General features: G+C 37.9%; 1 long non-coding RNA gene across 1 annotated transcript in view; it reads left to right on the forward strand.

The window, feature by feature from the left end:
- Positions 1-880: 880 nt before the first annotated feature.
- The window catches only part of LOC119857637, a 28,712-nt gene continuing 10,408 nt past the window's right edge, over positions 881-19,184 (forward strand). The window contains exons 1-3 of the long non-coding RNA XR_006282215.1: positions 881-983; positions 1,169-1,252; positions 13,655-13,700. This is a non-coding gene — a long non-coding RNA (uncharacterized LOC119857637). The remainder of the gene's footprint in view (positions 984-1,168; positions 1,253-13,654; positions 13,701-19,184) is intronic.

Genomic DNA, 19,184 nt, shown 5'->3' on the forward strand with positions numbered 1-19,184 from the left:
GAAACTCTGCTGCAGCCTTAACTATGGAGTAAGCTATTTTTATAGCTTTTTTTCAAAAGCGTGTTATGTTGTCTACAGATATTGAGATAACAAATGAAAGAATAGGATTAGCGTTAAGGTTATTGCTTATAGTTTTGTCAAATTTGAATAAGTGATGTGATTTTGCACAGAGGGTCAAATCCTGGTCCATTTAAGTCAATGGCAAAACTCCCACTGACTGCAGTGGGGCCAGAATTTTGCCCACTGTCTGTATAGCAAAGCACTTTCTATCCTGTTTTTTAGACTTCTGCACACAAAAATCCTATTTCTCCGTGGATTTTTTTTTTTACATGTCTTGGTTGGTACTTAATGCACATTGTATTTTGATCTTTGTGGACTGACGTGCGGCACAATTTATGTGTATACAAAGGGTGTGTCTACACTGCAATTAAACCTGTTTCTGGCCCGTGGCAGCTGACTCAGGCTCACAGGGTTGTTTAATTGTGGTGAAGAAATTCGGGCTTGGGGTGAAGCCCAAGTTCTGGGAGCCTGCAATGTGGGAGGGTCCCAGAGCCCAGGCTCCACCCAAGCCTGAATATCCACGCTACAGTTTTATAGCCTCATAGTCTGAGCCCTGTGAGCCTGAGTCAGCTGGCATGGGCCAGCTGCGAGTGTTTAATTGAAGTGTAGACATACGCATAGAAAACTTGGCATTTCAAATACAGTTATGGGGTTTCCTTCATGTTTTATAACCAAGCATAGAACATATCAGTGGATATTCTGACCTCCTGGCTTCAGAATCTGAAATAATATGTTGGGGGAAAAAGGAGGTGGTTCTACATAGTGAAGAATGTATCTCTTTACGTAAATCTCATGCTTTGTAATTTTTTTTAAACAGTGAAGAGAACGTGCCCAAGGGTATCCAGCTGCCTCCTGCCTTGCCTTGTCTCTGAGCTCAGAGGAGGAGGGGGCAAACCACAATAAGTAAGCAGTAGCTCATCCTGGTGAGGGTCACACATTATGGCATCAAGTGCTCAATTTATCAGAGCAGACTAAAGCTCTTAGACTACCCTTTTCCCTTTGGATCATCTAGATTTCTTTCATAGGATGGATTTTAAAAATGTATAAAATGTTATGAATGAATCTTTAATGTTATTACTATTTCTCCCCTTCCTCCACCCCATTCTAGCAATCAGGGGAAGAGGATGCTGGAGTGTAGCTGAGGACAGGGATCCTGGGGGAAAAGAACAAGAGAAGGAAAATAACTATCTGAGTAAGCCACTAATATTTATAAATATGTCTCGCTAGGAATTTCATTCAGGCATCTATAATTAAATGTTATATTTTTTTTCATAAGTGGATATGTTAGCTAACAAGCTTTTCAACTACAGCATTGTAAAATTATATAACTTGCATTTGAAGACTGGTGAGAGTATGTGATGATATTAAACCATGGAAAAATGTTCTTTGCTACAACTAGTCTAGTTTAGGATGCTTTGGTCTAGGACCGTTTAAACATGTGCAATAATTTTGTAGTGTTTTGACTAACATTTGGAAGTGCCACATATGTAGAAGTTGCTGATTTTGGACAGTCACACTGCTAGTTTAAGGCACCTCTGTTTTTTCTAAATTCTGCATGGCTGCCAAACCTTCTGTATGCTTTTCCTAGAAATGCAAAATACTTTTTTGTGTAACTAGCATGAGTCATGTCATAAGTCTGCTGAGCCATGTAATGTTACCCAGTTTTGTTCCATGTAATGTAATGTAATGTAATGTAATGTTCTCCTATCTAGTACCATACATTTAACATCAATGTGTCTTGGGTCTCCACAGTTTAGGAAGGTCATTGTACTGAGGAACAATTGATAGACTTTAATTTTCTGCAGTACAGTGTGTATAAAGTACTGTAGCATTATGCTCTGACCTGGCTTTTGGTGCTTTATTTTAGCAAAATTGCATGAGTATTTACTTAAGTTTCTTTAAAAATTATACTTAAAATCCTTGATCATGCAAGTCCTTGTGTAGTGTGAAGCAGGGTGCAGGTGTTGTGCGAGTGTGAATGGACGCTGCGCAGGCCTAAAGTTAACGCTAGACTTATATGCACAAAGGGATAGTAGGTCTTAAACACTCAGTGTGCCTGCTTCTTTACTCTCAAACACATGAATTGAGGGCACGTTTGAGAGGAATAATGTTGCCAATCCTAAGAATGAAAATATCATGCGTTAGAACCCAAAAGTCATGAGATTTCTTTTAAAAATAATAAACCATGTCTTTTGGTCTCCTTTTGTTTGAACTTCCCCTGCCTGTGTCTGAGACTTGATTTGAAAATACATTCTTAAATGTATACAATATACCCACACACAAATGCAGATGCTGGCCCCGGCTGCCCTGTGTAGCTGCTCCCTAACTTCCTCTTGCTGCCGTTCTAATCCACAGCCTTCTCTTGCTGTCCTATTTATCTGCTTGTCAACTCTGACCGCCTCCAAGCTCTTCAGTGCACCTACTCCCCACTGAAAAAAGAAAAGGAGGACTTGTGGCACCTTAGAGACTAACAAATTTATTTGAGCATAAGTTTTCGTGAGCTACAGTGTGAACTTATGCTCAAATAAATTTGTTAGTCTCTAAGGTGCCACAAGTCCTCCTTTTCTTTTTGTGGATACAGACTAACACGGCTGCTACTCTGAAACCTGTCATACTCCCCACTGGTAGGCTTCAGCTGGAGAGAGAGAGACACCCTTTCCTCCCCTCCCTGTAGCAGAGGGAGTTTTCCCATTTTCCTGCCTGCATTAACTCTCCCTCACTCCACTGCAATGTGTGGGATGGGAGGACGGGGAGGCCACTACTGACAAGCTTGGTGGGTGGGATGGGGGCACCTTCACTATCCTGTGCCTGCTCCAAGGCACTGCCCTGTTCAGTGTGCATAGAGTCTACTTGGTAGGGCAGGCTGCTGCCTTTCATACAGCATCCTCTAGTGACTGAAGTGGGAAACTACTCTGGCAAAACTCCTGAGTGGTCTTTGGTTGCTACCACAAGAATCTGCCCCAAATCACTCACATTATGGTTAATATGGGCAAAACTGGTGAGGAGTGGGCATATCTGAGGAGACATGGGTTTAGGTATGAGACTCGTGTTGCTAACCAGTTGCACTAAAAACAGAATACTTTTGCACAGTTCTCCAGCTACTAAGCAGGAGTAACTTGGTAGCCATCCAGCAGATTTCTCAATTCAGGACTGCTCACCCTTTGCTCCTTATCCTTCTCATTACTCTTTACCTTGTGTTTATACACATAACACTCCTCACAAAATTGGGTTGATTGGGCAACAAAATAGGAGTTGAAATTCAGTGTTGATGCAAAGTAATGGACATTGGAAAACATAATCTCAGTTGTACCTACAAATGATGGGGTCTAAAATTAGCTGTTACCACTCAAGAAGAAGATCTTAGAGACATTGTGGATAGTTCTCTGAAAACATCTGCTCAAGATTCAGAAGCAGTCAAAAATATGATAATGTTAGCAATGGTGCTGGAACTAGAGGTGCTGCTGCATCCCATGTCTTGAATAGTAATAACAAACACCAAATACATGGTTTTCATCATCAGCACCCCCATTATAAAAATTATTCCAGCACCCTTGAAGTGAGGAACCATTAAGAAAGGGATGGATAACAAAGAAAGAAAATATCGTAACTCCACTATATAAATCTTTGGTACGTCCACACCTTGAATACTGCATGCAGTTTTCATTGCCCCTTCTCAAAAAAGATATATTAGCATTGGAAAAAGTATAGAGAAGGACAATAATAATGACTACGAATATGGAACAGCTTCCATATGAAAAGAGATTAAAAATACTGGGACATATCCATTTAGAAAAGAGATGACGACTAAGTGGGAATATGAGAGAGGTCTTTAAAATCATGAATGGTGTGGTCTAAGGGAATAAGGAAATGTTATTTACCCATTCATATAACACAAGAATGAGTGGTCACCCAATTAAATTAATAGGTAGCAGGGTTAAAACAAACAAAAAGGAAGTACTGCTTCAGACAAGTACAGTCAACCTATGGAACTTGTTGCCAGGGGATGTTGTGACGGCCAAAAGTATAACTGGGTTCCAAAAGGAATTAGACAAGTCCATGGAGGATAGGTCCATCAATGGCTATTAGCCAAGATAGTCAGGGATGCTACCCCAAAATCTGGAGCTGGACAACAGGGGATGGCTCACTTAATAAATTGCCCTTTCTGTTCATTCCCGCTGAAGCATGAAGCATTGGCCACTCTCGGAAGACAGGATACTGGGCTAGATGGACCATTGGTGTAACCCAGTATGGCCGTTCTTACGTTCATATGTTCTCTACACCTGCAATGTGCACCCTCAAGCTAAAAAGTAATTTATTTCTTCATGAGGTACAAAAATAACGAAACAGGCTTTCCTATTATTAGTTGTTTGTAGTGTGGTAATATTTAGGAACTCCAGTCAAGGACCATGACCCCATTGTACAACCAAGTAACAGAGATTCTTTTCCAAGAGATTTCACAATCTAGGATTTAGGATACATTAGATAAAAAGGGATGGGGGTGTGATATAAAAAGAAAAACAAACTATAGTATGAAAACAAAAGTCTCAGCTCATTACTTGCCTAAAGGTTGGCAGAAGGAAGAATCTCTCTCATCCTGGCAGAGGTAGGTTTTTAGGAGAGATTTAAAAGGATTAAGGAGGGGCAGAGGATAGAGGTAAGAGCAATTATACTCTGAGAGGTGGAGAAATGGCACCATCTGCTCTTATATGCCCTACCTATCAATTAAAACAATTATCAAATATTTGTGGAGTTGCAGGTGTGCCATTTGCTTAAGATATAGGCAATTGTTCATTTATTATTTTGCTTCATTGTTAATGAAGATTTTGTATTCAGAATGTCAACATTTAACTGTGATGAGATAATTTAGTATGTCTTCATCATGGTGATAATGGAGAAATGTTTTAAATAAATAGATACCATTTTAGTTTTGATATGCTTTCCAGCATAATTTCTCCCTTAATTTGCTGCTTCTCTTTTAATTCATACAATTAAACAGCTTTAGTCTTCCTGGTGGAATTAATCTACACGTAAGATGTAGGTCAACATAGCTACAGTGCTGAGGGGTGTGAAAAATCCGTACCCTGGAGTGCCCCTAGTTTAGACATGGCCTAAGTCTTCCTATGCAGCTGCCACTCTGCCTATATTTACCATGTGACTCAAATAGTACAATATTTCCTTAGTGAGGCAATTTGGGAAAAAGATGTAGGGTTGCCCCAGCTGATATTTCATTGATGCAGACTCAGGGGTTGGATACAAAAGATATGTTACGCAAACCATTTATTTTATCTTACTGTAATTTTCTCCCTTTTTAACATAACTTGTTTTTTAAGATGATTACCAGTGTCTGAGACTGTTGTTTGGCTCATTTCATGCAGTTTACCCCAAGAGAAAATGATCCCCATAACCTTTACTGTTAGTGGTGAAGGGTACAGGGTGGCGAAGGGTACAGGGTGACTGGACCCTCTAGGACTCAGTCAAAGGGGCATTGACTGAAATGTCCTCTCCCAATGAGGTATGTTGTCTTTGGCTCTAGATAATTGCACAAAAGGGAGAAGTCTATTGACTATGTGGAAGATAGAGTTAGCAGGTATGCAGGTGATAAGGGACGGTAACCTTGGTGTCCCAACCAAATGCCAGCTAAAGTAACTACATGCTTTTACTCAAACTTTTCCATTGTCGATAGAAGTAATATTGCTCTTCACAATTGTATAATATTTCTTTGGCATTAAATGGTTTCATTGGTTTAACTTTAGTCTCTAAGATTACTAAATTTATTGTGTGTGTGTGTGTGTGTGTGTGTGTGTATATATATGTATGTGTGTATATATATATATATATATATATATATATATAGTGACAGAGTCGGGCCAGATGGCTACAGGAGAGTAATAGAAGGCAGATATATTAGCCCAAGGTTAAGTAGGACCCCTTTCCCTGGGTAAGGTAACAGGGAAGGTTCCAGAACAATCAGGAACCTTCTGGAGACAATTAAGACAGACAGGTTGATTAGAACACCTGCAGCCAATCAAGAAGCTGTTAGAATCAATTAAGGCAGGCTAATCAGGGCATCTGGGTTTAAAAAGGAGCTCACTTCAGTTTGTGGTGTGCGTGTGAGGAGCTGGAGCAAGAGGCACTAGGAGCTGAGAGTGAGAACGCGGACTGTTGGAGGACTGAGGAGTACAAGCATTATCAGGGGTCGGGAAGAAATTTTCCTCCAGGGCAGATTGGAAGAGGCCCTGGGAGTTTTTCGCCTTCCTCTGTAGCATGGGGCATGGGTCACTTGCTGGAGGATTCTCTGCACCTTGAAGTCTTTAAATCATGATTTGAGGACTTCAATAGCTCAGACATAGATGAGAGGTTTATTGCAGGAGTGGGTGGGTGAGATTTGGTGGCCTGCATTGTGCAGGAGGTCAGACTAGATGATCATAATAGTCCCTTCTGACCTTAATATCTATGAATCTATGAATCACACACCAGGAGGAAGGTCCTAAGGTGAGAATAAAGAAGGTGTTGGGAGGAGGCCATGGGGAAGTAGCCCAGGGAGTTGTAGCTGTCGTACAGCTGTTTCGGGAGGCACTCTAGACAGCTGCATTCCACAGGGCCCTGGGCTGGAACCCAGAGTACAGGGTGAGCCCGGGTTCCCCCCAAACCTCCTAACTCCTGGTCAGACACAGGAGGAGTCGACCTGGACTGTGGGTTCAGAAAAACTGCCAAGCTGAGGGCTGCCGTGAAGCTCCAAGGCGAGCAAATCCACCAATAAGCGCAAGACCCACCAAGGTAGAGGAGGAACTTTGTCATGGTATATATATTAATAGTATGATAAATGTATATTAGATTTCACTAGTGATCAATCATTTTTCTGCATATGTTTTGTGGAGCAGTTGCTGTACCATATATGTAATATAAGGGTGTTTGTTGTAACTTTAAATCTCATTGGAATAAAAGGTATTATTTAAATGTAAGAAAAGACTTATATGCCTATGTAAAAAGGCTATGGATGTACAAATTTCACCTGTGGTCCTAAGATAATCCTTTTTGGTCTACTCTGGGTATTTCCAGATAGTTTTCTGATTACATAATACTGTAATTTGCATTTACATGGCATCCTCTGCTTATGGGATCATAAAGCACTTTATAAACACTAAGAAATTAAGTATCATAGCATCCCAGTGAGATAGGGTACAGTTAGAAAAACTGAGGCATAGAGAGGCTAAGTGACTTGTCTAGGGTCTCATAGGGAGTCTGTAGCAGAGTTGGGAATAGAATCTATACCTCCTGGTTCACAATCCCATGTTTTAACCACACAACTTCCTCACCTTCCTGTTTGTCATTTTGCATCTGTATTTTCACTCATGTTCATCTCTCATATATGCAGAACTTCACAAGGATATTTTGCGCCAGAAATTCTTCCGTAAAATGATTGGATCCTAATTAAGTTTCTGTAAAATGAAGTCTAGCAAAGTGCAGTTTATCCTTTTAATTGAATCCACAGAAGAAGTAGTAAGTTTTTGCTGTATAAAAGATACAGATCTTTTTCTAGCCACAGTAGCTGTGCATTAAATAATTGAGCAAGTAAAATATCAAACACATAAAGGTAGCATTTTTACTAACACAAATGAACTAATGCTTACCCAGCAGAAGTGCAAGACATGTGGAAACATAGGAAGACAAGTTAATGATCTAGAAATTGTATAATGTGCTGTCTAAAAATCCTGCTAAATGGAATACATTGCATTGAGTCATTTTTGCACTGAGATTAAAAGGAAATGAGTTTATTTTACAAACAAATGGAGCTTGTCTTACTCTGTTTTGTATTCATTGCTGTAACATTTACATCTCTGAAAATATCTGTCAGCTAAGTATTAAATACAATTAAGGACTTTTTAAAGCTTTCAAGTATTTAGTATAAAGTAATGAAGTATTTTGTTACATACTTTTCACATTCGTTACTAAGCAACATACATTTTTTAATTTTGATATGTCATTAGTTGGGATTTGATGAGAAGTTGTGTAAGGAAAAATAAAATAAAAGAGGTGGTGCATTGGTACACTAGAATTTTATTACTAATTACATGGAATCCATAATTTTGATTTTATTGTATTAAAATATCACTATTAATGGCATCCGGAGATGAATTTATTTCAAGTAACCTCATTTCTAAAATTTTCAAGGAGAATTTTTTCCACAACCAAGTTTCAGGGGATCAGCCTTTATTTCAATGGTTTTAAACTTCAGATGTAAATAAGAGAAGCACTTTTTCACATCAACTCTTACTTGCCATCTAATTAAATTAGAATCCAAAATGTTAATAGTATGATAAATGTATATTAGATTTCACTAGCAATCAATTGTTTTTCTACATATGTTTTCTTGAGCAGTTGATGTACCATATCTTGTCATGCATCTGTAAGCTCAGTTGTCTTACAATAGCAGGACATAAATGAGAAAATCAGATTCTTATTGAGCAGTATCTTGATATCACAAATTGCAGGAAAGTATATGCAGTGTAAATATGTATGATTACATGGACTTCTCAGGTATGTTTCAGCCTTTGTGAGCAGTTTGCTAGATTTCAGTGCTTCCATACTTAGGTTGATGGATCTGTATTTGAAATCCTTCCAATATCAGTAAATGTATTAGGACCAGAAGTTTCTTGAGACTTGACTATAGGTTGTGGGAATTTTTTGGTCTTGCTGTGCAGGATTTTTCAATCCCACACAGCGCTAGGATGGATTAATTAGCTCAGAGGTTCATAGAGCCAGGAGTATTACATGATTAAATATTATGGATGCTGAATTAGCTGGTGCTCAGATGAGGGTGCTATTGGCTTAAAGACACACTGGTGTCTCATAGAAAATGGGAAGAAAAATTCTATTTAGCAAGAACTCTGCATATATGTCATATCTTCTGTGTTTATCTGATCTTTTGCCTGCTCTTTATTATGAGGGCAATTTACATAAAAATAGGATCTATGCCATTTATGAGTTTCTGTGTTCCTGCTGCCTATTCTCTACTTAAAGTTCTCATCCTTTATGGCATTTCACCCCAAAGCACTTTACAGTAATTGCTAATTGATATAAAAAGATCACTTCATCCACCCTTGACGTGTAGCCACCTCTGCGGTGAAGCGCAGAAGCAGTTTAATAGTGCACAGTAAAACTACATGTCTGTTTAGGACAGGAAGTGAAGAACAACCTATCCAGTTGAAAATGGAGTGGCTATTTACTTATGCAGAAATGAACTGCAGTACCCACATTGGAATTGGGTTAGGTCATTGGAGTTAATATCCTTAGTCTTTAGAAAAGTCATCAGAATCTTAATCCGAGTAAGTGTTCAGAACTGCAGTTGTACATCTCATTTAAAACCTAACATCTCTAGGAGCATAAACAGCGAGCTACACTATTACGTCAGTGAAGACTCAGATCACCAGCTCAATAGTCCTTGAGCACCTATGTGTTCCTTATAGGCCTCTTACTGTTGACCTAATTCTGACCTGCTTACCATGTGAAAACTAACATCATGGAACAAGTGTATGCCATTGACAGTTTCTTTACTCAGACTTGAGTTGTGTAAGATTGCCATTGAGAAGAAAGCTAAGAGCAAAACTCACTTCCCCTCTACATTAGGTGAAGTAACCTGATTTTCACTGTGGAGGAGGTTCTTCAGTCCCAGGGACATGAGGAACTGGGCTTCTTATTGAGACAAAAACAATGAGGCATCCGGTGGCACCTTAAAGACTAACAGATTTATTTGGGCATAAGCTTTCGTGGGTAAAAAACCCACTTCTTCAGATGCACTTCTTCATGATCCATGTATGTTTTTTTTTACCCACAAAAGCTTATGCCCAAATAAATCTGTTGGTCTTTAAGATGCCACCGGACTCTTCGTTGTTTTTGTGGATACAGACAAACATGGCTACCCCTCTGATACTTATTTAGACAAGTTTCCCAGGTTTGTAGTGTAAACACTATAGAAACAGAATGTGAAGATTCAAGGCTTATAAACTGGCAAGCCCTCAGAGGGAAACTAGGCAAGAGGATGCTCCATCATTCAGAAGTTCATCGGAGAGTCTCTGAGATGTGGGTTAATACTGAGGCACGGGCATATGCAGCCACTGAAGTATGCAGACAAATCTCCTGTGGTGTGCCCACTAAATGTTCTCTCTTCTGCCTAGATGGTAGGTTTGGTACCACATTTCACTCAACAGTTGGGTTCGATATCATTTAAGCCTATATCTCATATATATTCCTGGGTGACTTCAATTATTTGCAGGGTAACTAAACAGAATGGCACTTAATTTATTTCATAAATTTTATAAATTGATTAACATTATAAAAGAATGATGGTACAAAGTGCTGAACATCCTGACAATTAAATACAGTAATCATTGAATTAACTCCATGAGCCAGCAGTCTTCACTATTCAAAGGGAGATAGTGATTTACCTCAGCCAGCAGAAAATAAAAATAAAAATCTTCAAAAAAGCCTCTCACACCCCCCACCTCCCAAATTATACCGAGGAGCATTCTTCCCTGAAAATCATTCAAGCAAATGGCTTTTGCTGTGTCTCTAGAAGGTTCAGTAAATTTTGGTCTATTTCATACAAAGCAGGGTGGTGAGCAAGTTTCACAGTCCCAGGGTTCTCACTGAGAATGCCTGCTGGCAGCCTCACACTCTTATAGAGAGGGTAATCCAGCTTCATTACCTCCACTAACTGCAAATGTTTGCCACAGGGAGAGACCCAAACTCAGACACGTACCAGGCCATTTAAGGATTTATAGATGGCCATAATCAACATCTTAAACACTACCTAGAGACCAATAGGCAGCCAGTGCAGATCCCAGAGCTCCCAACCCTGACAAATAGAAACTCAGGCACAAGTTAAACAACATCTTGTGAGCTACTTCCCAATGCGGGACATCTCCTCTCATACCTGGATGCATAGACAGAAGGAAGTTGAGACTTCCAGGAAAACTTTGATTCAAAGTAATTACATTTTCTCTTGTTGTTTTCTGAAGAAGTTAAGGAAAATAAACCTCTTTCTCCTTTTGCAAAAAATTACAAATGTAGTGAAAGAAAGTGGACCTGTTCTTAATAGTAAACAACTAAATAACTTTCTTTTAACGAACTTTTTGGGTGTAATATAGATGAGGTGTAGGAGAGCCTCTTTCCAGAGAGGATAGCACCACAACACAATGCAGCAAAAGCCTGCTGCTAAAATCACAGTAGCCTCAAAAGAAAACTTCAGGCCCACTTTACCTCAAGTGTTTTTTCCAATGGGGGCAGAATTTCCAGGACTGATCATCACCAATTGGGATTCTTCACATGGTTCTTCATCCTATTTTCTTTGTTCAGACTACACATCTGATTGAGGAAATCTCTCAGTTAGCAAGAAGAAACCACTCTGGCAGAAGAAAACTGGGGTATAGTGACCACAGACACCAGCTTGCTTAATAAAGGATTGGATCTGGCCTCTCACTCAACAAATCAGATCTACATTAGAGGTCAGAAGGCACATACCTAGGTTGGAATTAGAGGTTGTGGTTTCTTCCATGACTGTTTAGTTCAGACTAAGTATAGGGAGATCTTATTTGATGATTCCAGGCAACAAAGCTGTATGTAGGGAGAACTGGTAGGTCTTTAAGGTCAGGCTGCTCAAATATTGGCTCAGTGGCAATAGTCTTGTAAAGAGCAGCAGGAGGATGAGGGAAGTGCAAGGATGAGCCTTAAACTAGTTTTGCACAGGGATCCCTGATCAGTAGTCTGTACAGATTATTTATACCCCCAAGATCAGTCCCATGGTTTTCATCCATCATTCAGTAGATATTTTGTTTACTTAAAATATTTTCCTTTGGGAAGATCTAATATCCACCCACCAATGATATTTTAAAATAAGTATTTTATACTGGAATACTCAGGTTTCAGTATATGATAATTTTGATCCATCCTAGATTTGACTAAAATCCCATAGATTTAACAGTGGTTTATGCAAATATTGTAGTTCTCAGCATGAAAAGCTTAGAAAAGTGATTCAGTTTAAAAGATGTTTGATTTGGGTATTCAGTTTATCTTGGTGTTGCATTATCTGGAAGTAACACAGGGCTTATATTATCTGTGATGACAAAGTTTTTTTTTTAGTTTGTTTAAACAGTATACAAGTTGACATATCCAGCTACAAGTCATTGACTGGCTAAAAATCTTCCCTGGAAAGCTTGCAGGGATCCAGCCTCTATAGCATCTTAAAATGAAAAACTGACTGTCCCTTAAATAAATGGAAACCCACACTGGAAAGGGAGTGAGTGACTAATGAGGGTAGTGATGGGTCTTTCACCTTTAGGTCATACATTTATTTCAGTTTGTAATTTACTGGATGTTTGGAGGGCTATGTGAAATAAGTTGGTGGTCCTACTCCATGTCCTAGTGTACAGGTGTCCACATCATGAAAACTTCCACCACGCTTGCCATTAATTGGAAGTAATTGGCAGTCTCAATAGACAGAACAAGGAGTGAATAAGCGTAGACTGAACTACTCTTATTATATTGGGTGTTGAGGCGCATCACATTAGTGGGTCAGTTATACAGGATAAATATTATACTGATGGGCAAGTTAGAAATTCATAAGTAGAAGCTTCTGCTTCTTTTGTCAATGTAATACTGTACCTAATCTGTGCATAAACAATGATCTGAAATCTGTAGTGCTTTCAATGTGACATCTTCCATAATTGCTTTAAATTAACTGATAAAATGAGAAAAGAATCATACTCAGATACATTTTCAAATAAAATATATGCAGTGACTAAGGCAATCACATATTAGATGTTCTTGGTATGTAAATAACCTTTACTGTAAATTGATGTTTAAGGTGTTTTCATAAGATGATGCCATATTTTAACATTAAATATTGATATTTAGATGAACATTTTGCTCACACATACAGGCACAGAACATCCTGAACATTTATAGACTTTGGGTTCCCATTGATTTTGTTTAACTCTTCAAAGTGGATGGGTCTGGAGTTTCTGTAGTGTAGCTTTAATTTAGAATATTTTGATGCTAATTGGATCCCATCAAGGTGTGGGCACTTGATGAAAGACCTCCAAAATATAGTTTTACTGTAGTCAGTTTTTAGAGCTCTTTTTAAAAAAAATATAGGACCTGTTTCTCCATTCCATTGCACAGTCAGTCCTTAATTAAATATATATAAATGGATCTTTATGGTTGACCAACCTTCACCTTTGCTTCCGATATCACTGACACAATTTTGCATCTGCATATTATTGCAGTTACAAAATTTTGGGTGCAATTGACTGCGTGTACAAAATTGTACCTCCAATACAGAAGGCCAGGTTGAGGTTTGATGAGATAGATAGGCTTCTAAATGTGCATCGACAACATAAGAAGCTGCTTTTGAAAACTTGGATCGTAATATAAATACCCCACTCCCGTTTCCATCTTTGTAAAATAATGTCTTTTAATGTTTTATGGGATTAAAATGTCATGTTCACAATCAGCACATGGAGTGTTATTCTGTTTATCCCAGTAATACAATTCTTTTTATCTTGTTCATTTCAAAAAGTGTGTGTTTTATTTTCAGGCCTCCTGGTAGTCAGCAGCAGTGGACAAATGACCAGATTCCACAGGTGAGTTAAGCAAAATGGTACTTGTTTAGAACATGGGGATCTGCCAGTAGTTAGTGTTGCAAATATTTGGTTTTAGTTATATATGTGAGGTACATGATATACAATGACATTTGGAGATCCTTCATTATTATTAGTCAAAAGCTATGGAGTAACGTTGGGAGGACTACCACATCATAAATCAATGTGCTTTCAGTTGCAATTATATCTTGGTGCATAATATTTTGTAATATTGTATTTTAATTCTTAACCACTTCATTGTCACATGTACAGTCAGCCACTCATTAATTTATGTTGATTATCGCAGACAACATAGTGGAACTATAGATGTTTGTTAATATTGTAATTTACTGTATGGAGAAAATTTTTGAAAACAAGTCACTGAGTTATCACAAAAATCAATAACAGTGAAACATCAACCTGTCAGTTTGCATTATTAAATGAATTCATCCTGATTAGTTGTAGTGAGTTCTGTAAAATTATGACTTGCCTCCCAGTGGTACAGTGCCCACTGACTAGACACCAATCAAAACTTCCCTTAGAAATAATCAACTTGAATTAACTAGATCCAGAAGTTCAGAATTGGCAGCTCCTATGTCCTCTGGGTGAGGATCACAGAATGTGGGACCTCTTTGCAAAAAAAAAAAAATTCCATTATTTTCTCTACTTTAGTACCCCCCAATCTAGAATGAATCCGCCACCCTTTGAGAAGGTAGACTCATCTGATACCTTCACTGTGCTATTATAGACTATTACATTTAGAACTCTAAACCTGACTTCCGTGGCTGATAAGGCAGTATTATTAACATGCTATTGTCTTCTGAAAATATGGTCCAAGTGACAGGCTGCTGCTTAAGAGTAGGTGCCTGGTCAACCATACTTCAAGGGGGCAAGAGACCCTTTCATTCTTATAAGATAATGTCCATTTAGGCATGATGGAATTAAGAGGCGGATCTTCCATGGGACTTTAACCATGGAAATTTGGATTATTTTGAATGACTGCTGATCTGCAGGGACTCAATTTAATATTGAAAATATTTTTTAGAAATGCTGTCTGATGTTTGTCAAGCCATTGTCATCGCTTTTTATTGTTCCTGAAAGCATACTATAGTTTTTGTGCTTTATTGCTATTGCATAGTTGTGGTGTTAATCCATGAAAGAATCCCTTTTATTTATTTTTCCTTGTGTGGAGACATTAATTCTCTAATTGTAATAATGCTATGATGAGAGGTCACCCTGAAGCATGTTTTGCTCTCTTGAACTCAAATATTTTACTAATGTTTCATCGTAGCTGATTCCTCCCCATCCTGAGGGCAGAGAGAGCTCCCTGTTTGCTGTATAATCTTTCATTAGTCACTCTGTGTGTTTGATTGACCTTTGCTTAGTGGTACTGCCTGAAACATATGGAATATATCCCCCTTACCACTTGTTCTATAGTTAACATTGTGGTTCAAAATGAAAACCAAAAAATGTGTATTTTAAAAAAACAGAAACATTAACTACTGGTTCCTGTCTTTCCCCTGCAATTGTCAGTATCTGTTGAAAAGAGTATTGGAGTGGTTTGGACTGGTCTTGCTCAAGTGATTTGCCCTCACTAAAAAAGAGGAAGAGAGGGACACATAATTATGTGCTTCCTAGCCTGAAATTTCCCCTTTACCTCTTTCTCTCCCCCCGCCCCCGATCTTTTGTCCATTTTGTTGAAGGCTATGTGACATGCAACCTTTACAATTTCCATTATATGACTCCTGCAGATTCAAAGTGCATGTAGACGATATTAAGGAAATGACATTTTTTGTGTAAGCTTTATTGTATCAGATTTTATATTTGTTATACACAATTATATAATAAGTGCTAAAAGCTGATGGTATTTCATTACTTGATTGAGATTTATCATCAAACTGAGGTGTCATTTAAACAGCAGAACTGAATTGAATTAAAGTTAAATCAAAGCCTTATGTTGACAAGAAAATTATAAATTCTATCTCTCATAAAATCATGAGTAGATTGAGGAAATAGGATTTTTCTGACTCTTTTGGAGACAGCAATATCAATTCACTTTGCAAATCATTTGGAAAGAAATATGGAGAAGTATGAGTCTGATTGATTGATTTGCACAAAGAACTTTTTCCCCTGTAAGGTTGCCAAGAGAAACTGAACATCAGAGTATTTTACCCACCCTGAAAAAACCTGCCATTATCTCTGTGCCCACCACAACTTCTCATCAGGATTCCTATTCATATACTTCCACTCCAACACAACCCTAGATGTGATCTGGCTAGCACTGAGGAGCTGGCAAGTGATTGCTGGTGGCTTGCATAGATCAAGCTGGACCAAAGGACCTGCCTCTCCTCTTTGTTTCCAGTGACACAATCACAATTAGAGAGGCTAACAACACTTAAATACCTTTGAGAATCTGGGCCTTAGTAATCAGCCAGGATTCTGTGTCTGTCAGACTTCTCTTTCTAACTTTATGTATTTCAGAAGTTTAAGTGTGCAATAAAAATTTCTTCTGCATAGATGGTTAGAAACAAAAAAAAGTTTGTCTTGTGCTATTATGATTTTTTTTTAAATCCTTGGTTTAAAATGAAACATTTCATACAATAAGTTCACAATGTGGAATAATTGCTTTGATATTTTAAAGGGAAAAAATACATATCTAAAAACTACCTAAAAATTATTATATAAAAACAAAACAAACTGCCAAACCTCCATCAAATCTGTATGTATGCAAACTTTTTTGGTGTTTTAAAAGTTTATTCACATTGCATTAAATTAATCACCAAATCCTCCACCATAAAGCTTAAATAAATAAATGAGCTCTTCATATCATGAAGCCATGGGCAGGACAGCTCTAAATCCTCTTAGAGCTTTTGTTTCAGCCTCTATTTCTATTTCTGTGAATTTCCAAGGCACTGGCTCTGTGTAGGATTGCATCCACTGGTTGGTTCTGCTGGCAGTGCTTTCTGAATATGCTGATGCAAAGCCCATCTCCATAGTGTGCAGGGAGTACTTAAAGCACTCTGATCAGCTGTTTCACTTGCTCATCTCTCCATGGAAGGCCACTGTAGGCTCCGCTACTTGAAAGGCTTTATACAGGTTTTCTGTCAACAGGTGAATTTAATCCTGAGGCTAGAACATAATCATTCTTTAGACTAGAACAAAGTGGATTTAAGGCTGTGGCTATGCTAGTCTTTATTCCCTAACATTTATCACCATTTGTTACCACTGAAGTAGACAGGGCTTCTGTGACCCTGGTAATTTTTACTGCCATGTTTTCTGATTTTTACTCAAATTGGGTTCAGATTTTAGAGTGTTAAAAACACTGGCAGCTGCTGGTATCCTGTCTACTGGAGTTTCCACAACAAGCTGAACTAGTAGTAGCAACAATGAGAAATCCTAGGGGAGAAGGCTAGTGTAGGAAAAGAAAACTAAGCACCATTGGTTCAGTCTATAATGTATTGCCATTGAAGTACCTACTCAGCACAACTCTAAGCAAGTTACTTAGATTTGACTAATATTAATACCAATCAATCTTTTAATAAGTTAATGTTTAGTTCCTGAGTTACTTAGTGGGCATTCCTCTTACTCATGTATTTTTTTTTAATTCTAGAATTAAAGTGCAATTTTTGGAGTAAAATTTATGTGAAATACTAATAATATTCAAGATGAAAATCAAAATGCAAATATTAGATATACTAAAAGTAAATAAAATTATTCTCAACGTACCATGAGCATTCTATGCTTTCCCTTACTATTGTACTGTCGTGATATGTTAGTGTTTCAGTATAGCTTTAACTGTGAAATTCTTTACGTGTGGTGTTTTGTGTCATCCTTAATGTTCTTTTAATCTAACTTTTATTGGCTGAAAGTATCTTCATTGATTAGATAAGCAGATCCTTAAGCATTAAAATAGAACATGTCCCACTTGACTACAAATGTATGTAACTTGTTAGCAAAAACTGTGAGAATATATGTTGGCCAGAAGGGAATTCCTCATTATGAATTTATTTCTTTTTTTGCAAATAGATAAAATCGTGGGAAGTGTAATTAGATTTTATGCTTTTTTTATTCCAGCTAATTTTGTAACTGATATAAAACAAAATGAATTTTGACTTTTTCAAAATCATATACTTTCATAAAGTTAAAATAGCCTTCAAGAACACATTAGTGCACTGCAAAAATTAATACGTGCTAAGCAATGTAAGCACATGGCACTTTTAATTTTTCAGTAGCCCAAGGGCACTGTTATCTGGTCTTTTCTGGGAACTCACTCATCATGTAGCTATTGGGGAAAGAGAGAGCTTCAGCTCCTTTTCTGGGAGCAATCCAATGCAGTATGGATATTAATTAAATTTATTAAACAAATAACACAGCAACTCAGGGAAGCAGGGGTCCATCTGCCAGCTCTGCAGATTGATTTCTGCAGAGACGCGAGTTGAATGGTAGTTAAAGCTAAGTTGCAGAGCTCAGCAGATGGGCTCTTGTCTCTAGTGGGGGAGATTTGGTGGCGGTCCAACAGCTTTTTTCCCCCTCCAGGTTTTTGTTCCTTGCAACTGTGATTGAAGAAGCACTTCTCTGTCTTTTCTCAGCCTGAGCCCCCTCCCCCTTTTGTTTATCTGAGCAATGTTTAAGTCTGAGTGATTTGTTAGAGAGGCAAGTCCCGGCTGATCTCATTTTGTGTTTGTGATGTAAACCTCAAGCAGAAAATAATTAGGAAAATGTAATCCCATTGACTTTACACCCCACTTGTGTACACTGCTAAATCTCAGCCTGGTGCCTTGGGAAAGAAAAAGTCTAGAAGCAGAATTGTGTTTAGTATTGAAAATTACAGCTTGGTATGCATCTAGTTTCTCAAAAATCTTTTTATCAGAGATTTGTACACATATTATGACAGCACCATTGCTTACTGCCTTTACATTCAGAATCTAGTTTTATTCTTGGATTTCACTTTATTTTCATTTTCTATTTTCTTTCATATTTTTTAAAAAGTATGCATTTTCATTTTCCAATAAAAGTCTTTATATAGCAGATGAATATTGATTTAGTGAATTGTTTGCTGTATATGGGCATACCTAGGACCTGTTGTTTTGTCTAATACTGATTATGAGAAATACAGTGGGTTCAGTACTCTTGTAATTAATTATGCAATTAGGCCCTTTGTTTATTGCATATTTGCAGTTTTGGGAGGTCTCTAAACAATCATTGGTGCAACAGGAAAGCCCAAACCATATAAACGTAATTGTTCTGTTACAAGAAATAGCAATCAATAGAGAAAACAGGTTATATATAAGAGGTACGTATTGTTTATCAGGAAAGGGCCACATTCTGCCTTCCTTACTGAAACTTTAACCAGGCAAAACTGCTGTTGAAGTCTGTGGGAATTTTGCCCAAAATAAGGCATGAAGGATTTAGCCCCCAAAGTATATGCTTTACAAAGTAAAGAGAAGAGGCACTTTTTGGGATGATAGTTGATATCTCTGTAGTGTT

This window comes from Dermochelys coriacea, chromosome 6, assembly GCF_009764565.3.
Source record: "Dermochelys coriacea isolate rDerCor1 chromosome 6, rDerCor1.pri.v4, whole genome shotgun sequence".
Taxonomy (NCBI): domain Eukaryota; kingdom Metazoa; phylum Chordata; order Testudines; family Dermochelyidae; genus Dermochelys; species Dermochelys coriacea.